Here is a 13,684-nt window from a genome sequence, read left to right as displayed (position 1 = left end):
TCAGGGTTCACATCAGTATATGTGAAAGCACCGATTGTAGTTAATACAATGCATACGTTGCCAGTGCAGGTAGACATAAGGAAATACACTGTTGTGGCTATAACAAAAATCTGGTTTAAAGAATACACAATAGACAATAGACAATAGGTGCAGGAGTAGGCCATTCTGCCCTTCGAGCCTGCACCACCATTCAATATAATCATGGCTGATCATCCTTAATCAGTATCCTGTTCCTGCCTTATCTCCATAACCCTTGATCCCACTATCCTTGAGAGCTCTATCCAACTCTTTCTTAAATGAATCCAGAGACTGGGCCTCCACTGCCCTCTGGGGCAGAGCATTCCACACAGCCACCACTCTCTGGGTGAAGAGGTTTCTCCTCATCTCTGTCCTAAATGGCCTACTCCCTTATTTTTAAGCTGTGTCCTCGGTTTGGGGACTCTCCCATCAGCGGAAACAGAAGAAGGGCACAAGTGGGCATTAAAATATTCCTGATGCTCGGCGCTCAGACAAAATAGGAAAGAGAGAAAAAGAGGAAGTGTAACAGCACTGATTGGGGAGTACATTGCAGTACTGGGGATAGAATGCCCCAGAGGAGTCATGGACAGAATTGAATTAAGGACACATAGTTTAAGCTTAAAATTGGGCAGTCACTATCAGTTAAGGAGAGCAAGGGCGATGGGCAGCTGTGGTTTACATGAAATAGGGTATGTGCACATTAGTTGCATTCAGTAAATTACTTCATTAAATACTTTTACTCAGTTGCTGCATGTTCAGGAACCTCAAACTAAATTATCTGACCAACTCTCCAGGTGGACAGAGTACTGTTAAAGTGGCAGAGGTTCAAGGGGTTAACGACAGAAACAATTCCCTTCGCCATTTCAGGACGGGAGACCAATATAGCCGCCAAGTGCCATGAACGCATTATTCAAACAATTCTGGTTAAAATTTGTTTATTCCTGCATTGAACTCGCTCTGTAGTATACAATAAAATTGTAATGTTTTTATATGAAGAGTTATCCATATTGTGCATCACTGGCTAACAGGCCAAAATGTCAAATACCTCAGCAAATGTTACCAATCCTTCAATCAGCTGTGCCTAGTCAGATGCTGGGAGAAAGGGAAATGACAGACAGTGAATCAGTCAGAAAAAGACACATTTTTAAGAAAGACTAACCTTGATTGCATACCAGAAGAACTTCCTACAACGTTGAGCCTTTTCAAAAAGCAGATATGTGGTCCCAACTTCCAGTTGTCAGGTGGTGACATGTAAGAGCACCTGGCTTCTCACTGCCGGAGTACCTCACCAGCACGTTAACACACTGCAATGTAAAGAGAAAATACTGAGTTCTGATGCGACTGCAGATCAGAATTTTTACATTAATTTCTCCTTCAGATGCAGACTGACTAGCTGTGGGCTTTCTGTTTTGCATCTGATGCCCACCTATCTATAAAAGCAAAATACTGCAGATCTAGTCCCACCTGCCAGCACCCAGCCCATATCCCTCCAAACCCTTCCTATTCATATACCCATCCAGATGACTTTAAAATGTTGCAATTATACCAGCCTCCACCACTTCCTCTGGCAGCTCATTCCATACCTGTACCACCATCTGTGTGAAAAAGTTACCCCTTAGGTCACTTTTATATGTTTCCCCTCTCACGCTAAACCTATGCCCTCTAGTTCTGGACTTCCCCACCCCAGGGAAAAGACTTTGTCTATTTATCCTATCCATGCCCCTCATGATTTTGTAAACCTCTATAATAAGGTCACCCCTCAGCCTCCGATACTCTAGGGAAACAGCCCCTTCAACCTCTCCTTATAGCTCGAATCCTCCAAACCTGGCAACATCCTTGTAGATCCTTATTTTTGAAATGTTTCTCTCTCCACAGATGCTGCCAGACCTGCTGAGTTTCTCCAGCCATCTCTGTGTTTATCTTTTCATCTTCATTTAGAATAACAGACGGTTTTGTCTTGAGAAACTCAATCTTACACCTCTGCTGCCACAACACAAGTGCTTGGGGGGGGGGGGGGGGGGGCGACACTGGCCTCACATTCAACTGTAAGAAACTCGGACATTGGATGTTCGCTGCATGTGTGCATTCATTCAACTCCAAGCACAACATGGAATCACGCACAATTCTTGCATGTCATGAGACTCAAGTGAGAAATGGATCCAGTGTAAAGGACAATGATGGCTCTGTGACTGCTGGAATCTGGAGAAAGAACATTATTGGCAAAAGGAATTGGTGGCAATCAAATTCAAGGCAGGACATTGCTCAGGGTAGGAAACGCGAGCCACAATGTTCGAGCTTCACAACCATGGGTCCTGACTCTTCCTGCAGTGATTGTGTACAATGGCAAAGCCCAACTCTCTACCTGCACCGCAGCAGCATCTGGTATTTAAACAATGCCCAAAGACAGCTGTGAGAGAGGGTCGAAATTCTGAGGGTGCGGACCACGTGCTAGGCCGAGACCTAAAGCAGACAAGGGAAACGAGTGGACGAGAAAGTCTCCTCCCACTTAGCGAGCTGCTCAGTCCGAGCAATATCTGATCTGACTCCGGACTCTCACTCAGGGGAAGCTGAACCGAGATCCTTGGGGAAGGGGGTGGGCAGGAGAAGCTGACACCCACTGCGTCAAGAACCCAAAATTACCTTCCCTCCCCAGACTGCCACATTCCTGTTGGGCTTTTGGTGGAAATGTTGCAGAAGAAGCAAACTTTAGTTGTGCCTTCTTTTATATAGAGAGGTGACACCCCTGTTTGTGTGTGTGCGTGCGCGTGTGTGTACGTGTGTGTGTGTGCGCGTATGTGTGTGCGCGTATGTGTGTGTACATGTGTGTGACAAGTGTGTGTGTGTGTGTGTGAATGTGTGTAAGAATTGTCATTAAGATTTATTTCCTGGTCAATGTGGCTTTCCATCGAATGCATGCATGATTTCAGTTTTTGGTTGAAGCCTAATTTCTTAGACTTGGGCTGTGGGCTTGGCAGGTTCATAGACCCTCCAGTCTCCCACGACGGGTTCATCTCTCACTTCCCCCATGCTGAAATAGAACATTATTGTGATAACTGAGCTACTGAGCTGCCCAAAATTGCTTTCTCGTTGCATCATTAGGCCCCAATTTGGACACCAAGCCCTTCAGAATTTACAGCAATAATAACAGCTGCCGGCAGTTATTAATATAAACAGGATAGAATTTCCTCAAGGTCCCCAGGGTGTCCTTCTTACAGATTCTCCTATTTTCTTTGAGTTTTTGTACAATCTTAAAGCACATTTGAATTCCGGGCCTACAGGTCTCACCGGTCCATGTTTTCTGAAAGATAGCTGACAGTGCAGATGAAAGCCATCGTTCCTTTATTCAGCAGCATCAAAATGAAGAAGAATTGCTGCTTTCAGTTATCTGGTCCTCACAGCTTGCTACCTGATCACCATTCACACTGTGAGCGAGTATGCTTCAGATGCAGTAATGGTTAAGACAGCGGACTGCAATTTTACAATGAGCACCCATTAAGGCAGCATTGTACACAGACGAACTAAGCTGGGAGCTATCTATGCCTTGGAAATAATCAGCTTTCTGCTGCGGCTCACATTGATCACAGTTGGAACAGCGGTGACAGTCAAACGAGAGAAAGAGAGTGTATCTCATATCCTGGAGGCGTTCAGCCAAATGTCCAATCAACTTCACAAATCAAATAAAAATTCAACAGCCCGAGAACAGGCAAATGCTGCCTACTGGATTACTCTGCATTAGCCCGCTCAGAAGCTAGACTAGTATTTTTCAATAATCTGAAAACACAAAGCTTCAGACACCAAACCAGACCACCTGGCCTCACTCACCTGGAGTACAGACGTCTAGTGTCATTGTTGCACATATCTGGGATAAGAGCTTTCATCTCACTCTTGAGTTATTTCTGAAGAAAAGTCACACTGGACTCAAAATGGTAAGTTTTTTTTTTAAAAGAATCCTCACAGCATAGAAGCAGGCCATTTGGCCCATCAAGTTTGAACAGCAGCCCACCCAAACCCACCCTGTATTTTATAATCCCGCATTTTCCATGGCTAATTCACCGATGGACAATTCCTGAGCACTAACGGACAATTTAGTAACCTGCACATCTTTGCATTGTGGGAAGAAATCAGAAAACCCACGCAGACACGGGGAGAATGTGCAAAATCCACACAGACAGTCGTGTGAGGCTGGAATCAAACCCAGGTCCCTGGCGCTGTCAGGCAGCAGTGCTAACCACTGAGCCACTGTGCCACCCTCTCTCCAGAGCTGCTGCCAGACCTGCTGCGTTTCTGCAGCATGCTCTGTCTTTGTAACAGATCACCTGGTAAAATTGCGACAACCTCTGGAAGATGGAACATTATCGCTGGGGAGGGAGAGATGGAGAAAATGACGTTCGGTCAAAATTCAGACTTTAGATTTCTCACGATCTGCTACCCTGGCTCTGCCTGTTCACAGTAAGGATTACCATTCCGTTAAACACAGTTTCAAGCTTCAGTAATCAGAATGAACGTTTTGAAAGGGAGAAAACTATAATGAAGCAGAATCATAGGTGTTGGTGGCAGAAAAGAGTATCCCTTACAGCACAAAATCACAGGCTGACAGATAATGGCCTGAAGTTGTTTCACAGATGCTCTCCAATCTAACTGAAATAGCACTGTAGACATCAATCTGAAATTCTTGCACCTGAATACAGTTCTCGCAATTTTTGCAGACGCAGGGCATGCAATTTGCACACTTTTGGCTCACGGAGGTAACTCTGCATATTTAATATGCAGCAAACATGACTTGTAGGAGCAGGTTTAAACTTCCTTGAGTCCTTTAGAGAGGTAGGTACCCTGTTGGATATCAATCTGCGGGGGGGGGGGGGGGGAAACGTCATGTGCCCCCGAGGAGAGTTTGTGCTGGTTAAAAGTTGACATGAATGAGCATTAAAAATTAAATAAGCTTAATGGAGCTCTCGAGAAAGCTTTCAAAAGAAAAGTTAAAGAGGTTTTCAAATTGTCAAGGCATTTAAATCTCCTACCCAGTGGTTAAAAAAAATACAATGTTGTCTCACTCCATTCACATAGGTCTGAGGGCTATCATTATAGAATGAGTGGACAAGCTGATTTCACAGCCTATTAATATCACAATGGGATTTCAGTCAGCTCACAGCTTGACTGACAGTTCCATTTGCTTATAAAGTCATCAAAGTGGGATTATGACTAAAGATTTTGTAAATTATAAACTATTAGAGGAGGTTCAGAATATAGAACATCCTTTATTGTCATGTGTACTCCATTGCAGAGGCACAGTGAAAAGCTTTTACAAATGTCTGCCTATTATGGCACCACGTTAGGTCCAAATACCGAGATACAAATCTTGGATACAAAAGAGGAATAATAAGTAGTTGCATTACTTTCCACAGTTTAAAAAATAAGTTAGAAATAAGACAGTGTTAAAGGATTTAAATGGGTTCTCACCTTTGCTAGTTTAAATCAAATTCAGCAATACTTTATTTAATCTCAGCATAGTTCCTGTGGGACGTCAGATGAGTTAACATGGAGGGTGTAGGACACAGGGTGGTTGGTGGGGCATAAGTTGACATGAGGATGGCTGTAAGATGCCTCATGGGGAGGACAAAAGGGAGGAAGCGGGCAGAAAGGTCTGAGAGGTCAAGGGGGATGAGTGGAAGGGTATAAGTTGGTGCTTATGAGGGACCATGAGATAGCATGGATAGGCCACAGGAGTGTGGGGAGATATGGGTGCAGGGTTGGAGAGAGCAGTGTGGTGAGGAGGTGTGAGTGTTTGGTGAGGAGGTGTGTGTGTTTGTGGTGAGGAGGTGTGTGCGTGGTGAGGACGTGTGTGTATGGTGAGGAGGTGTGTGTGTGTGTGTAATGAGCAGGTGTGTGTGTGTGGTGAGGAGGTGTGTGTGCGTGTAGTGAGGAGGTGTGTGTGCATGTAGTGAGGAGGTGTGTGTGCGGTGAGGAGGTGTGTGTGCGGTGAGGAGGTGTGTGTGCAGTGAGGAGGTGTGTGTGTGTAGTGAGAAGGTGTGTGCGTGTACTGAGGAAGTGTGTGTGTAGTGAGGTGTGTGTGTAGTGAGGTGTGGGTGTGTGTGTGTGTAGTGAGGTGTGTAGTGAGGTGTGTGTGTGTGTAGTGAGGTGTGTGTGTGTAGTGAGGAGGTGTGTGTGTAGTGAGGAGGTGTGTGTGCGTGTAGTGAGGAGGTGTGTGTGCGTGTAGTGAGGAGGTGTGTGCGTGTGGTGAGGAGGTGTGTGTGCGTGTGGTGAGGAGGTGTGCGTGTGGTGAGGAGGTGTGCGTGTGGTGAGGAGGTGTGCGTGTGGTGAGGAGTTGTGTGTGTGTAGTGAGGAGGTGTGTGCGTGTAGTGAGGAGGTGTGTGCGTGTAGTGAGGAGGTGTGTGTGTAGTGAGGAGGTGTGTGTGCGTGTAGTGAGGAGGTGTGTGTGCGTGTAGTGAGGAGGTGTGTGCGTGTGGTGAGGAGGTGTGTGTGCGTGTGGTGAGGAGGTGTGCGTGTGGTGAGGAGGTGTGCGTGTGGTGAGGAGGTGTGCGTGTGGTGAGGAGTTGTGTGTGTGTAGTGAGGAGGTGTGTGCGTGTACTGAGGAGGTGTGTGTGTAGTGAGGTGTGTGTCTGTAGAGGCGGTGTGTGTATAGTGAGAAGGTGTGTGTGTGGTGAGAAGGTGTGTGTGTGGTGAGGAGGTGTTTGTGTGGTGAGGAGGTGTGTGTGTGGTGAGGAGGTGTGTGTGTGGTGAGGAGGTGTGTGTGTGGTGAGGAGGTGTGTGTGTGTGTGGTGAGGAGGTGTGTGTGCGTGTGGTGAGGAGGTGTGTGTGCGTGTGGTGAGGAGGTGTGTGTGCGTGTGGTGAGGAGGTGTGCGTGTGGTGAGGAGGTGTGCGTGAGGTGAGGAGGTGTGCGTGTGGTGAGGAGTTGTGTGTGTGGTGAGGAGGTGTGTGTGAGGTGAGGAGGTGTGCGTGTGGTGAGGAGGTGTGTGCGTGTAGTGAGGAGGTGTGTGTGTGGTGAGGAGGGGTGTGTGTGTGGTGAGGAGGTGTGTGTGTGGTGAGGAGGTGTGTGTGTGTAGTGAGGAGGTGTGTGCGTGTAGTGAGGAGGTGTGTGTGTGGTGAGGAGGTGTGTGTGTGTGGTGAGGAGGTGTGTGCGTGTGGTGAGGAGGTGTGCGTGTGGTGAGGAGGTGTGCGTGAGGTGAGGAGGTGTGCGTGTGGTGAGGAGGTGTGTGTGTGTGGTGAGGAGGTGTGTGCGTGTAGTGAGGAGGTGTGTGTGTGGTGAGGAGGGGTGTGTGTGTGGTGAGGAGGTGTGTGCGTGTGGTGAGGAGGTGTGCGTGTGGTGAGGAGGTGTGCGTGAGGTGAGGAGGTGTGCGTGTGGTGAGGAGGTGTGTGTGTGTAGTGAGGAGGTGTGTGCGTGTAGTGAGGAGGTGTGTGTGTGTGGTGAGGAGGTGTGTGTGTGGTGAGGAGGTGTCTGTAACGTGAGAAGGTGTGTGTGTGTGGTGAGGAGTTGTGTGTATGTAGTGAGGAGGGGTGTGTGTGTGGTGAGGAGGTGTGTGCGTGTGGTGAGGAGGTGTGTGCGTGTGGTGAGGAGGTGTGTGTGTGTGTGTGGTGAGGAGTTGTGTGTGTGTGGTGAGGAGGTGTGTGTATAGTGAGGAGGTGTGTGTGTGGTGAGGAGGTGTGTGTGTGGTGAGGAGGTGTGTGTGTGTGGTGAGGAGGTGTGTGCGTGTAGTGAGGAGGTGTGTGCGTGTAGTGAGGAGGTGTGTGCGTGTAGTGAGGAGGTGTGTGCGTGTACTGAGGAGGTGTGTGTGTGGTGAGGAGGTGTGTGTGTGGTGAGGAGGTGTGTGTGTGGTGAGGAGGTGTGCGTGTGGTGAGGAGGTGTGCGTGTGTGGTGAGGAGGTGCGTGTGTAGTGAGGTGGTGCGTGTGTAGTGAAGAGGTGTGTGTGTGTGTGGTGTGGTGTGTGTGCGTGTGGTGAGGAGGTGTGTGTGTGATGAGGAGGTGTGCGTCTGGTGAGGAGGTGTGCGTGTGGTGAGGAGGTGTGCGTGTGTAGTGAGGAGGTGCGTGTGTAGTGAGGTGGTGCGTGTGTAGTGAAGAGGTGTGTGTGTGTGGTGTGTGTGTGTGGTGAGGAGGTGTGTGTGTGATGAGGAGGTGTGTGTGTGGTGAGGAGGTGTGTGTGTGTGGTGAGGAGGTGTGTGTGTGTGGTGAGGAGGTGTGTGTGTGGTGAGGAGGTGTGTGTGTGTGTGGTGAGGAGGTGTGTGTGTGGTGAGGAGGTTTGTGTGTAGTGAGGAGGTGTGTGTGTGTGGTGAGGAGGTGTGTGTGTGTGGTGAGGAGGTGTGTGTGTGGTGAGGAGGTGTGTGTGTGTGTGGTGAGGAGGTGTGTGTGTGGTGAGGAGGTTTGTGTGTGGTGAGGAGCTGTGTGTATATAGTGGAAAGGTGTGTGTGTGCAGTGAGGAGGTGTGTGTGCGTGCAGTGAGGAGGTGTGTGTGTAGTGAGGAGGTGTGTGTGTAGTGAGGAGATGTTTGTACGTATAGTGAGGAGGTGAGTGTGTGTGTGTGTAATGAGCAGGTGTGTGTGTGGTGAGGAGGTGTGTGTGTGTGTAATGAGCAGGTGTATGTGGTGAGGAGGTGTGTGTGCGTGTAGTGAGGAGGTGTGTGTGTAGTGAGGAGGTGTTTATGTGTGTAGTGAGGAGGTGTGTGTGTGTGTATTAAGGAGGTGTGTGTGTAGTGAGGAACGTGTGTGTGTGGTGAGGAGGTGTTTATGCGTGTAGTGAGGAGGTGTGTGTGTGTGTGTGGTGAGGAGGTGTGTGTGTAGTGAGGAGGTGTGTGTGTAGTGAGGAGGTGTTTATGTGTGTAGTGAGGAGTTGTGTGCGTGTAGTGAGGAGGTGTGTGTGTGTGTGTGGTGAGGAGGTGTGTGTGTGTGTGGTGAGGAGGTGTGTGTGCGTGTGGTGAGGAGGTGTGTGTGCGTGTGGTGAGGAGGTGTGTGTGCGTGTGGTGAGGAGGTGTGCGTGTGGTGAGGAGGTGTGCGTGAGGTGAGGAGGTGTGCGTGTGGTGAGGAGTTGTGTGTGTGGTGAGGAGGTGTGTGTGAGGTGAGGAGGTGTGCGTGTGGTGAGGAGGTGTGTGCGTGTAGTGAGGAGGTGTGTGTGTGGTGAGGAGGGGTGTGTGTGTGGTGAGGAGGTGTGTGTGTGGTGAGGAGGTGTGTGTGTGTAGTGAGGAGGTGTGTGCGTGTAGTGAGGAGGTGTGTGTGTGGTGAGGAGGTGTGTGTGTGTGGTGAGGAGGTGTGTGCGTGTGGTGAGGAGGTGTGCGTGTGGTGAGGAGGTGTGCGTGAGGTGAGGAGGTGTGCGTGTGGTGAGGAGGTGTGTGTGTGTGGTGAGGAGGTGTGTGCGTGTAGTGAGGAGGTGTGTGTGTGGTGAGGAGGGGTGTGTGTGTGGTGAGGAGGTGTGTGCGTGTGGTGAGGAGGTGTGCGTGTGGTGAGGAGGTGTGCGTGAGGTGAGGAGGTGTGCGTGTGGTGAGGAGGTGTGTGTGTGTAGTGAGGAGGTGTGTGCGTGTAGTGAGGAGGTGTGTGTGTGTGGTGAGGAGGTGTGTGTGTGGTGAGGAGGTGTCTGTAACGTGAGAAGGTGTGTGTGTGTGGTGAGGAGTTGTGTGTATGTAGTGAGGAGGGGTGTGTGTGTGGTGAGGAGGTGTGTGCGTGTGGTGAGGAGGTGTGTGCGTGTGGTGAGGAGGTGTGTGTGTGTGTGTGGTGAGGAGTTGTGTGTGTGTGGTGAGGAGGTGTGTGTATAGTGAGGAGGTGTGTGTGTGGTGAGGAGGTGTGTGTGTGGTGAGGAGGTGTGTGTGTGTGGTGAGGAGGTGTGTGCGTGTAGTGAGGAGGTGTGTGCGTGTAGTGAGGAGGTGTGTGCGTGTAGTGAGGAGGTGTGTGCGTGTACTGTGGAGGTGTGTGTGTGGTGAGGAGGTGTGTGTGTGGTGAGGAGGTGTGTGTGTGGTGAGGAGGTGTGCGTGTGGTGAGGAGGTGTGCGTGTGTGGTGAGGAGGTGCGTGTGTAGTGAGGTGGTGCGTGTGTAGTGAAGAGGTGTGTGTGTGTGTGGTGTGGTGTGTGTGCGTGTGGTGAGGAGGTGTGTGTGTGATGAGGAGGTGTGCGTCTGGTGAGGAGGTGTGCGTGTGGTGAGGAGGTGTGCGTGTGTAGTGAGGAGGTGCGTGTGTAGTGAGGTGGTGCGTGTGTAGTGAAGAGGTGTGTGTGTGTGGTGTGTGTGTGTGGTGAGGAGGTGTGTGTGTGATGAGGAGGTGTGTGTGTGGTGAGGAGGTGTGTGTGTGTGGTGAGGAGGTGTGTGTGTGTGGTGAGGAGGTGTGTGTGTGGTGAGGAGGTGTGTGTGTGTGTGGTGAGGAGGTGTGTGTGTGGTGAGGAGGTTTGTGTGTAGTGAGGAGGTGTGTGTGTGTGGTGAGGAGGTGTGTGTGTGTGGTGAGGAGGTGTGTGTGTGGTGAGGAGGTGTGTGTGTGTGTGGTGAGGAGGTGTGTGTGTGGTGAGGAGGTTTGTGTGTGGTGAGGAGCTGTGTGTATATAGTGGAAAGGTGTGTGTGTGCAGTGAGGAGGTGTGTGTGCGTGCAGTGAGGAGGTGTGTGTGTAGTGAGGAGGTGTGTGTGTAGTGAGGAGATGTTTGTACGTATAGTGAGGAGGTGAGTGTGTGTGTGTGTAATGAGCAGGTGTGTGTGTGGTGAGGAGGTGTGTGTGTGTGTAATGAGCAGGTGTATGTGGTGAGGAGGTGTGTGTGCGTGTAGTGAGGAGGTGTGTGTGTAGTGAGGAGGTGTTTATGTGTGTAGTGAGGAGGTGTGTGTGTGTGTATTAAGGAGGTGTGTGTGTAGTGAGGAACGTGTGTGTGTGGTGAGGAGGTGTTTATGCGTGTAGTGAGGAGGTGTGTGTGTGTGTGTGGTGAGGAGGTGTGTGTGTAGTGAGGAGGTGTGTGTGTAGTGAGGAGGTGTTTATGTGTGTAGTGAGGAGTTGTGTGCGTGTAGTGAGGAGGTGTGTGTGTGTGTGTGGTGAGGAGGTGTGTGTGTGTGTGGTGAGGAGGTGTGTGTGCGTGTGGTGAGGAGGTGTGTGTGCGTGTGGTGAGGAGGTGTGTGTGCGTGTGGTGAGGAGGTGTGCGTGAGGTGAGGAGGTGTGCGTGTGGTGAGGAGTTGTGTGTGTGGTGAGGAGGTGTGTGTGAGGTGAGGAGGTGTGCGTGAGGTGAGGAGGTGTGCGTGTGGTGAGGAGGTGTGTGCGTGTAGTGAGGAGGTGTGTGTGTGGTGAGGAGGGGTGTGTGTGTGGTGAGGAGGTGTGTGTGTGGTGAGGAGGTGTGTGTGTGTAGTGAGGAGGTGTGTGCGTGTAGTGAGGAGGTGTGTGTGTGGTGAGGAGGTGTGTGTGTGGTGAGGAGGTGTGTGCGTGTGGTGAGGAGGTGTGCGTGTGGTGAGGAGGTGTGCGTGAGGTGAGGAGGTGTGCGTGTGGTGAGGAGGTGTGTGTGTGTGGTGAGGAGGTGTGTGCGTGTAGTGAGGAGGTGTGTGTGTGGTGAGGAGGGGTGTGTGTGTGGTGAGGAGGTGTGTGCGTGTGGTGAGGAGGTGTGCGTGTGGTGAGGAGGTGTGCGTGAGGTGAGGAGGTGTGCGTGTGGTGAGGAGGTGTGTGTGTGTAGTGAGGAGGTGTGTGCGTGTAGTGAGGAGGTGTGTGTGTGTGGTGAGGAGGTGTGTGTGTGGTGAGGAGGTGTCTGTAACGTGAGAAGGTGTGTGTGTGTGGTGAGGAGTTGTGTGTATGTAGTGAGGAGGGGTGTGTGTGTGGTGAGGAGGTGTGTGCGTGTGGTGAGGAGGTGTGTGCGTGTGGTGAGGAGGTGTGTGTGTGTGTGTGGTGAGGAGTTGTGTGTGTGTGGTGAGGAGGTGTGTGTATAGTGAGGAGGTGTGTGTGTGGTGAGGAGGTGTGTGTGTGGTGAGGAGGTGTGTGCGTGTAGTGAGGAGGTGTGTGTGTGGTGAGGAGGGGTGTGTGTGTGGTGAGGAGGTGTGTGCGTGTGGTGAGGAGGTGTGCGTGTGGTGAGGAGGTGTGCGTGAGGTGAGGAGGTGTGCGTGTGGTGAGGAGGTGTGTGTGTGTAGTGAGGAGGTGTGTGCGTGTAGTGAGGAGGTGTGTGTGTGTGGTGAGGAGGTGTGTGTGTGGTGAGGAGGTGTCTGTAACGTGAGAAGGTGTGTGTGTGTGGTGAGGAGTTGTGTGTATGTAGTGAGGAGGGGTGTGTGTGTGGTGAGGAGGTGTGTGCGTGTGGTGAGGAGGTGTGTGCGTGTGGTGAGGAGGTGTGTGTGTGTGTGTGGTGAGGAGTTGTGTGTGTGTGGTGAGGAGGTGTGTGTATAGTGAGGAGGTGTGTGTGTGGTGAGGAGGTGTGTGTGTGGTGAGGAGGTGTGTGTGTGTGGTGAGGAGGTGTGTGCGTGTAGTGAGGAGGTGTGTGCGTGTAGTGAGGAGGTATGTGCGTGTAGTGAGGAGGTGTGTGCGTGTACTGAGGAGGTGTGTGTGTGGTGAGGAGGTGTGTGTGTGGTGAGGAGGTGTGTGTGTGGTGAGGAGGTGTGCGTGTGGTGAGGAGGTGTGCGTGTGTGGTGAGGAGGTGTGCGTGTGTAGTGAGGAGGTGCGTGTGTAGTGAGGTGGTGCGTGTGTAGTGAAGAGGTGTGTGTGTGTGTGGTGTGGTGTGTGTGCGTGTGGTGAGGAGGTGTGTGTGTGATGAGGAGGTGTGCGTCTGGTGAGGAGGTGTGCGTGTGGTGAGGAGGTGTGCGTGTGTAGTGAGGAGGTGCGTGTGTAGTGAGGTGGTGCGTGTGTAGTGAAGAGGTGTGTGTGTGTGGTGAGGAGGTGTGTGTGTGATGAGGAGGTGTGTGTGTGGTGAGGAGGTGTGTGTGTGGTGAGGAGGTGTGTGTGTGTGTGGTGAGGAGGTGTGTGTGCGTGTGGTGAGGAGGTGTGTGTGCGTGTGGTGAGGAGGTGTGTGTACGTGTGGTGAGGAGGTGTGCGTGTGGTGAGGAGGTGTGCGTGAGGTGAGGAGGTGTGCGTGTGGTGAGGAGTTGTGTGTGTGGTGAGGAGGTGTGTGTGAGGTGAGGAGGTGTGCGTGTGGTGAGGAGGTGTGTGCGTGTAGTGAGGAGGTGTGTGTGTGGTGAGGAGGGGTGTGTGTGTGGTGAGGAGGTGTGTGTGTGGTGAGGAGGTGTGTGTGTGTAGTGAGGAGGTGTGTGCGTGTAGTGAGGAGGTGTGTGTGTGGTGAGGAGGTGTGTGTGTGTGGTGAGGAGGTGTGTGCGTGTGGTGAGGAGGTGTGCGTGTGGTGAGGAGGTGTGCGTGAGGTGAGGAGGTGTGCGTGTGGTGAGGAGGTGTGTGTGTGTGGTGAGGAGGTGTGTGCGTGTAGTGAGGAGGTGTGTGTGTGGTGAGGAGGGGTGTGTGTGTGGTGAGGAGGTGTGTGCGTGTGGTGAGGAGGTGTGCGTGTGGTGAGGAGGTGTGCGTGAGGTGAGGAGGTGTGCGTGTGGTGAGGAGGTGTGTGTGTGTAGTGAGGAGGTGTGTGCGTGTAGTGAGGAGGTGTGTGTGTGTGGTGAGGAGGTGTGTGTGTGGTGAGGAGGTGTCTGTAACGTGAGAAGGTGTGTGTGTGGTGAGGAGTTGTGTGTATGTAGTGAGGAGGGGTGTGTGTGTGTGGTGAGGAGGTGTGTGCGTGTGGTGAGGAGGTGTGTG

At 51.5% G+C, this 13,684-nt stretch overlaps 1 protein-coding gene across 3 annotated transcripts in view; it reads right to left on the bottom strand.

The window, feature by feature from the left end:
- The window catches only part of LOC122558575 (RNA-binding Raly-like protein), a 1,039,906-nt gene that overhangs the window by 922,580 nt on the left and 103,642 nt on the right, over positions 1-13,684 (bottom strand). For all 3 annotated transcript variants that reach the window (XM_043707327.2, XM_043707325.2, XM_043707326.2), the window contains exon 2: positions 1,178-1,322. The gene's annotated coding sequence lies outside the window, so the exon portion shown is untranslated. The remainder of the gene's footprint in view (positions 1-1,177; positions 1,323-13,684) is intronic.

The sequence above is a fragment of the Chiloscyllium plagiosum genome, unplaced genomic scaffold (assembly GCF_037043375.1).
Source record: "Chiloscyllium plagiosum isolate Xiang-an unplaced genomic scaffold, Cpla_swu_hap1 HiC_scaffold_17, whole genome shotgun sequence".
NCBI lineage: Eukaryota > Metazoa > Chordata > Chondrichthyes > Orectolobiformes > Hemiscylliidae > Chiloscyllium > Chiloscyllium plagiosum.
The sequence above is the reverse complement of the archived record's forward strand: the minus strand, read 5'-3'. Positions and strand labels throughout refer to the sequence as shown.